The sequence below is a fragment of the Electrophorus electricus genome, chromosome 10 (assembly GCF_041902795.1).
Source record: "Electrophorus electricus isolate QZ-2024a chromosome 10, ASM4190279v1, whole genome shotgun sequence".
NCBI lineage: Eukaryota > Metazoa > Chordata > Actinopteri > Gymnotiformes > Gymnotidae > Electrophorus > Electrophorus electricus.
Window position 1 is genome coordinate 13,999,904 of NC_137506.1, and position 7,382 is coordinate 14,007,285.

The 7,382-nt window shown below is 37.8% G+C and overlaps 1 non-coding gene across 1 annotated transcript; it reads left to right on the forward strand.

Annotated features, from left to right (window-relative positions):
• The first annotated feature begins 297 nt into the window (after nt 1-297).
• On the forward strand, nt 298-371 carry trnai-aau (transfer RNA isoleucine (anticodon AAU)). Its single transcript has one exon. It is a non-coding gene; the product is annotated as a tRNA-Ile (tRNA).
• The last annotated feature ends 7,011 nt before the right edge of the window (nt 372-7,382 follow it).

The window sequence follows — 7,382 nt, forward strand, 5'->3', positions numbered from 1 at the left end:
TTTCATGGTGTAATAGACAGCACTATGTAACTCACAGCAATAAAGCTAGGTGGACTTTGCAATTGATGATTTTCTCAGTGTACAACTGCACTGAATTGCTCTTTAACAAAAGCTTCTGCACATTTGCTTTTGAAGTTTAATTCAAAAGTTGGCTGCAGAATAACCATTTGTCAGAGGGAACAATATGTGTCAACTTTCACCTATGCTCGGTCGAAAATCTTGTTGATACCAAGTCTACAATTTTATGGAAAGGTTCCCTTCACTGCTGCACCAAGAACTGTGAAGCTACCTGCGAAAGGCCGATTAGCTCAGTTGGTCAGAGCGTGGTGCTAATAACGCCAAGGTCATGGGTTCGATCCCCATATAGGCCATGTGAGTTTTGGCTGATGAACGACCCCTTGTCAACAAACCACCTGTTGCAAAAAGGGCACCTGTTTGAACTTGTGTTGCTTATAACATTGCTTGTAAACCACAATCTGCTAAGACATGTTCCAAGTACAGGAAATTGAGAGTATGTTCTTGATTACACAACTTTACCCATGGATTTGTGCTTATTTACAAATTTTGGATATTGCGGAGAAAAGTATGAAATCAGAGGGACTCTGGCATTAGTGTAAGGCTCTCGATCGCTGTGTGAATTGGTCAAGGAAGCCATTCCAGAGGCATGCAGATGACCTGCATCCTCCCCATCAAATTATAGCAAGTTAGGTGTCTGTTCCTACAGCTCCTACAATACCATCAGCTAAGATCACCTGTGTTCAAAAATCAACTCCGATACCTACATCCATATCAGAATTTATAAACAAACATTCTTAATACAAAAAACCTATTATCTAAGATATACAAAATAATAGTGAAATCAAATCTCAGTTACCCTCCCATCGAGACAATGGGAAGAAGATTTATTACCAGCCCCCGACGCCGCAGTTTGGATTAAAATGTGTAATAATCATTACCACATGACAGCAACACTAACCTACAATGCATTCAGTACAAAATAATACAGAGTACATTATACTACACATTGGATGTTTAAAATTGGTTTCACAAGCTCAGCAATCTGTACATACTTTACTCAAATCACAGTTGACGATTACATTCACGCCACGTGGCAGAGCACACCTATCAAGCAATTTTGGCAAGTCATCATCAAGTTCGAGTTCAAGTTCAAGAGGTTTTATTGTCATTTCAGCTATATACTAGTACACAACAAAAACGAGACAATGTTCCTCCAGGGCCATGGTGCAACAGAAAAACAACAGTGCAACAGACAACATGCTACACAAGTGCAAACAGTCCAATATAGTGCAATATAGTGCAGTGACTTGGTGTGTTTTAAAGAGCAGCAGCGAATTTTCCTCTAACGCGTTACTAAGCTCTGTGAGCTGAGTAATTTCTCCCTTTGTGTTGAAATGAACAGGTGTCTGTTAAACTCATTCATGAGCGTATTTTAACGCGCGTTCAATATCGTCCGAGCTGTAATCTTTTGAATTCTGTAACCATGCGGCGTCATACGTATAACATTCTAGTCGCGTGGTGTGATAGCAACTGCTAGTCAGAATAAACAGAAGACAAGCAGTAGTACAAACATTTAAAAAAGATAAGATTACAAAAGTGAGATGCATTTTTGGCAGAACAGCGTTCATCCTTTTGAAGTTAGTTGCAGCAATTCACACAATTCTCCGACCTACATTGTAAGACATCCTCCTGTTGAGCTGGATATCAGTGTGTTAAGCAGGTTTCTGTTTTGTAGGAGGACGGTAAGCAGCTGGAAGATTCCACCGTGTCAGCGCATCGTAGAGTGAGTTATCAACACAGCTGGCGACTGTTACAACTAACACACCACTTTAAATTTTGATATGAGGCCCTTTTTAGATAGAGATTGCCTGTTAGGGATTAGAATGAGGCTCTGCAGCATCTCAGATTGAAAAATATATATATAGAATCTTTGATGGCCGAAGATCTCTAGGGACCGAATACACATTGCTGAGTCATATGTCTCTGCATGTTTCAAATGGGAAACCATAAGGTGGAGGAGGAAGAGACCCTGGGTGAATGTCGGAGGAAGACAAGGGAGGACAACCGACGGAAGGCTGCACGTGTTGGGCGGTATCTTGGAGGTCTAGACCTCGAGCTAGCAGTGCAAGAACTGCAGAGGGAGAATGTGATGATCAAAGCTGAATTGAGCAGGCTGAGAGCACAGCTTGAGAAAGTAGGAAAAGTGAAACACTTAGTTACACTGCAGTGCACATCCAATGAAGCAATGTTCTGCTATACACAGGAGATGATTTTAGATTGAAATAAGGAACTATAATTAAAATCCAGGTAAATAGTGAGCATAAATGTGTTAGGGCAAATCAACAAATGGATTGCCTATGACACTACAATATCACAGTCTTAACTTATATTATATTTTTGATAGTATATCAAAGTGTGTGCACATGCATGTATTTAATAGTGATGCTAAATTAAATGCTTTTTCACAGTTGGAAAGCCCAAGGCCCAGTTTCCCCCTGGAGTCTCCCAAACCACGAGACAACAGGTTTCCCTCACTCTCCCTCAGACAGCCTACCAGATTTGCACCTGGTGAGCCCCACTGGCTCCAAGAAGCCCCATCATCCAGACCCTACAGACCTAGCCGTCCACTACTGCCTCCCCTGTCCTATCACTCAGATGTGAGGGCAGCACCAAATGCAGAGAAGAAGCTGTTCAAGGAGACACATGAGAAGAAGAAACTGAAACGTCAGCAAAAAGACATAGAGCAGACAACGAAAGAAGCGAATGGAGCCACGGAAGCAAGAAAATGTGAGAAGAAGAGATTTCGTATTACGATTGTATGGAAAGGATTTAAAGGAATTAAGTCTTTCTTTCAAAAATAGCTGTGTGGTTTAGAATTTCATGTCCTTTCCATATTAACATAACTTTACTCTTTTCCTTTATGCAATAAGCCTGCCAAAATAATTTTCCAGGCATTTTTCATAGATTTTGAATTGATTTAAATATGAATGTCTTATTTCAAAATGTGCTCATTAGTTCATGTCTGTTTTATAATATAAATAAAGATATTTTATTAAATAAGTGAAAAGTCTGGCATCAGCTTAATAGGTACAGTTGGACCATTTAAGTCCATTTAAGTGTTCCAAGTAAGATCATGTCATGATGTATTGACAAAATATTAAAAAAATGTATAGTTTTGAAAGAATTAACAGCCCAACATTTATTCAGTAAGAGGTTCAGGAGTAGAAAAAATGTTAAGAAGCCCCCTAGTCCCCCAGTCCCAGAGTCACATGCGAGGTTTAACCATCAAATATTAAAACCCTGAGAAATGTTCAGTCTGAGATCTGAGTGAATAGTTTAAGGAAGAGATTTGTCCAACCATCCATGTTCCATCCAAAAATGGGGTTGCGGTCTGGACCTCCTTGACACCAAGAATTGTACAACCGTTTCCCTTTGTAGATGATGAATCTGCCCAACAACATTCCCAGTGATGTGGACTGTTATCTGTTCCCTCCCACTTCCACCTGTAGTCTGGTACATAATCTTACAGGATTTGTCATGGACCAGTGACAAATCCTGTCTCATCTACATTGTAGATATTCTGGGATTTTGTTGTGAAATCTGTGAGATAAGCATATCAAAGCAGTGGGTGAATATTCCAGTATCAGCTGAGGTCCTCACTGTAGCCACAGGAAACTGTTCTGATTTGTGAATGGTCTGCTCAGGATGATCTCACATAAAACAATAAAATCATTTTCTCCCATTGGGGAAAGGGCTCTGAATTCCACTAGCCAAATTCTAATCCAGAACAAGATGTAAAACATCTGTTTCAGTGAAGCTCCAACCACAAGTCACACATCACCTGCCAGGATTGTAAGAACACATGGACACATTAGCCTAAGCCATTTTATGATCACATTGTAACTTCATATTTGTTATTCATTTATTCCATCAAACAGCAATTATTTTGCATATCATAATTTCTTATTTGCAGCCAGTACAGTGAAAACTGATGCAAGTTTGTACTTGAAGGAACTCCTCATTAAAACACTCTAAGGTCATCTTAAATGGAGTGTAGTGGGCTTAAATGGTTTCAAAGTGACTAGTGGTAAAAAAAAGACAATGTGTTCATTTTTAAATAAAAGATATATTTACATGCATGGAGCCTAAATATAACGTGGACTAAGAATCATATTATTATTTTGCACACGTACAGAAATATTAAGTTATTCTAATTCAAGGATTGCTTGTTGCCTATGGTTGGCGTGCTTTTTGTAGTGCTGTATCATTTAAACCCACCTTTTAAAGAATCTAATTTTTGAAAATATTCAGATGTCCAGAAGCTAGATGTCTGCTTATTTGTTAATATGTAAATGTATTTAGAAAACTGTGTACATACGTGGTAATGCTTAAAAATAGGTGTATCTGCCAGTGAAGTTTATCCTTTGACCTTTAGATTAGCTGTAATGCTGAGACAGGCAGGGCAAGACACAAGCGTGTTGTCGAACTTTGTTTATTAGGAGGAGCAGAAACATTATCCAAGAGCAGGTTACCAGAATACATGAGAAACAAAAACAAAGAGAGGCTAACCAGGAAGAAGAAAACACAGAGGTAAAAGTCAGATAACACAGATATTAAGAACACGGGAACGGAGAACAATATGGAAAACGAACAGGCAGAGCAAGAATACATATGGTAGAACTCCAATGTAGTGATGGGATGTTAGATACTGAGGCATCAAAGCTCACTATTGCAAAGCACATTTATTCAACACTGTATTGAAGATTGTATCAAAGTTACTATTAGCATATGACTAATGAGGTCTAAGCATCAAACGTCATCTAAACACTGGATGAAGTGGCACTGTTTCACAGGTCTGGCACTGTCCTATAACTTGCAAGCTATAAGAGAGTGTAAAATCTCCAGACATCTTTTTCCCACAAAATTTGAAATATGGAAAATATGGAAGCAAATCTTTCCATATGAGGATAAATAACATAAATTGATCAAGCACCATTTCTTAATACACAGAAATTAAAGCATTAAAATCTCATTTGACATAATATAAATGCAGTTACCAAAAAGTGGCTGAAAATAAGCAGGAAGCCCAGTGAATTTAAATGAAAGAAGTTACACCGAGTTGAGATTTTATTTTATTTTTTTTATGTAACACTAAACAAGTTTGATAATTAAACAAGTTTGCCGTGTTGTCCATTTGGTTGGAAACCAAAACACTGTCTAACTGGCATATTGATCCCCTTTTTCTGATCAAGCTCGTCCATTCTCACTGTCTACTGGAGAGGAGGTCACTGGTACCAGAGTCTCTGCTTCATCTGCACAGACTGCAGCATGCTTTGCCAGACTGAAAAATCTGTTATGTCTTTAAGTTTCTTTTTAAGAAATGTATCAATTTTGTGTTTGTGTGGGCTATAATCAAATGCAATCTTTTCTACTGTATACATGTTAACTAGCCACAGATGAAAAAGCTTGTACAAGAATATGATTAAATAAAGGCAAAATCTTTAAAAAGTGGTCTTGATATGTGACACAAATCAACAGAACAATCATTTGCATTATATTGTCACAAATTAAAAAATTATGACAATATTCAATAATGTCATTTATCAGCCCAAGTTAAATTGGTGACCAGGTGAATTAATTTACTTTACCTAGCAGATAGTTAACACAGTGATAATCATGTAGTGTAAGCAGGATAGGTGACATGAATTTGATGTGATGAAACTATATTGAGGTTTCTGTAGCTTGTCACCCCTGAATAATGATAAATCGGCTTATAGAAGGAAAGTGATTGTTGTTTGGTGCTGCACACTTAAGATGAGTTAAAACTTTTTGTTTTGTTTTAGCCATTTGACAGTTTTTCAGTGTCAGGTCTGCCCTCATTCATCAACCTGGAGGCACCACCAGCTATAACCGCCAAAGATCCTCTGAATTCTAACCGTTTCCAGAACTGGTTCAGAGGTGAGTCTACCTATTAGTCTACAGTCATTACCCAGGCCTAAACCCCTATCTTTGTGGAGTCTTGCCATCCTTTCATTGTGGGCATTTCTGAAACTGTTTTTCCCGGTGTTTTGTTTGCTACCTGTTTTTTTTGTCTCTGTCTGCTTTTGATTTTAGACTTGCTTCATTTTAGTACTGTTGCTGTCTCCAATTATTTCCTGACCCTTTTGGTCTGTGCCTCTGATGGCATTTTGCTGAGGGTTTGTATTAATAATAGGTTCTATACCATTAGGTCTAGTGGGTTTGTATTAATAATAGGTTCTGTACCATTAGGTCTAGTGGGTTTGTATTAATAATAGGTTCTGTACCATTAGGTCTAGCGAGTTTGTATTATCTACATGAGGGATAATGTTTGTCTCTGAAAATGTATTATCAGTATGTGCCTAACGCTCCTCTCTATTCCAAAGATGATCCGATTTCCATAATTCTCGTATTGCATAAAACATTTATTTCCATTAAATGTTTTAGCATTCAGGTGGTTGTTTTTCTTTGCAACAGTTATTGGCGTGAAATCTACTGTGCCATATACTCAAGATCCAAAGTCAAACGAGTCCGCACATCAGGTGTTGAGCCCATTCGTAGTATTTTTCTGCTTATCTAATATGCCAATATTTTCTCGTAACCATCCCACCAAGTCCTAAAAACACTGAAACCTAAATGCTTAGTAACTACAGTAAAGCTTGTGTCACTGTCTTAATTTATATTCTGCATTAGTTCATCAAATGGTTATTTATTGAGAGTGAGTCTGTATTTTTTAATTGAAAAAAAAAAAACTTTGTCAGAACTAAACAGATTTGTTGTCTGGTTTGAAGGCGGTGGTTGTGCTATTTTTCTGGCCTTTCTGCCCTTCCAACTAGTTTCTGTACCCAGTCATTCCATCAAGGGAGGTGTGTTGCTATTGAAATGTCTAATTTCCTTTATCTGTTGAATTCATAACATACATTAGAATTACATTTATTATAGCTGCAGGTGGCAATTAAGGGGTCCAATCATTTTATCACAGCTGCACAACTTGGTTGCTGATCACATCCCACATTAAGTTCACCAGCCTCTGTGGTTGGTTTTGAGGTTTTGTTCCCAGGAATGTTGTAGTTTAAATCTAATCTCTCAATTTTCTCTGCTGAATTGCTTTATATAAATATATTTTTTTCTGATTTGACATGAGTAAGAAATATAGTTCCCCCAGAAGGTCAGTTCACCCCAAATGTACTTGCATTCACAGTATGTTCATATACACCATTGAAGTTTGGTGATAATCTAACACTCTATGGCTAAGTTTTATGCTATTAATTAAGAAAAATCCTGCTCTTGGGGATTGACAGTTAAATACACATATTTTTGAGCATTATTTACGAGAAGATCTGCAT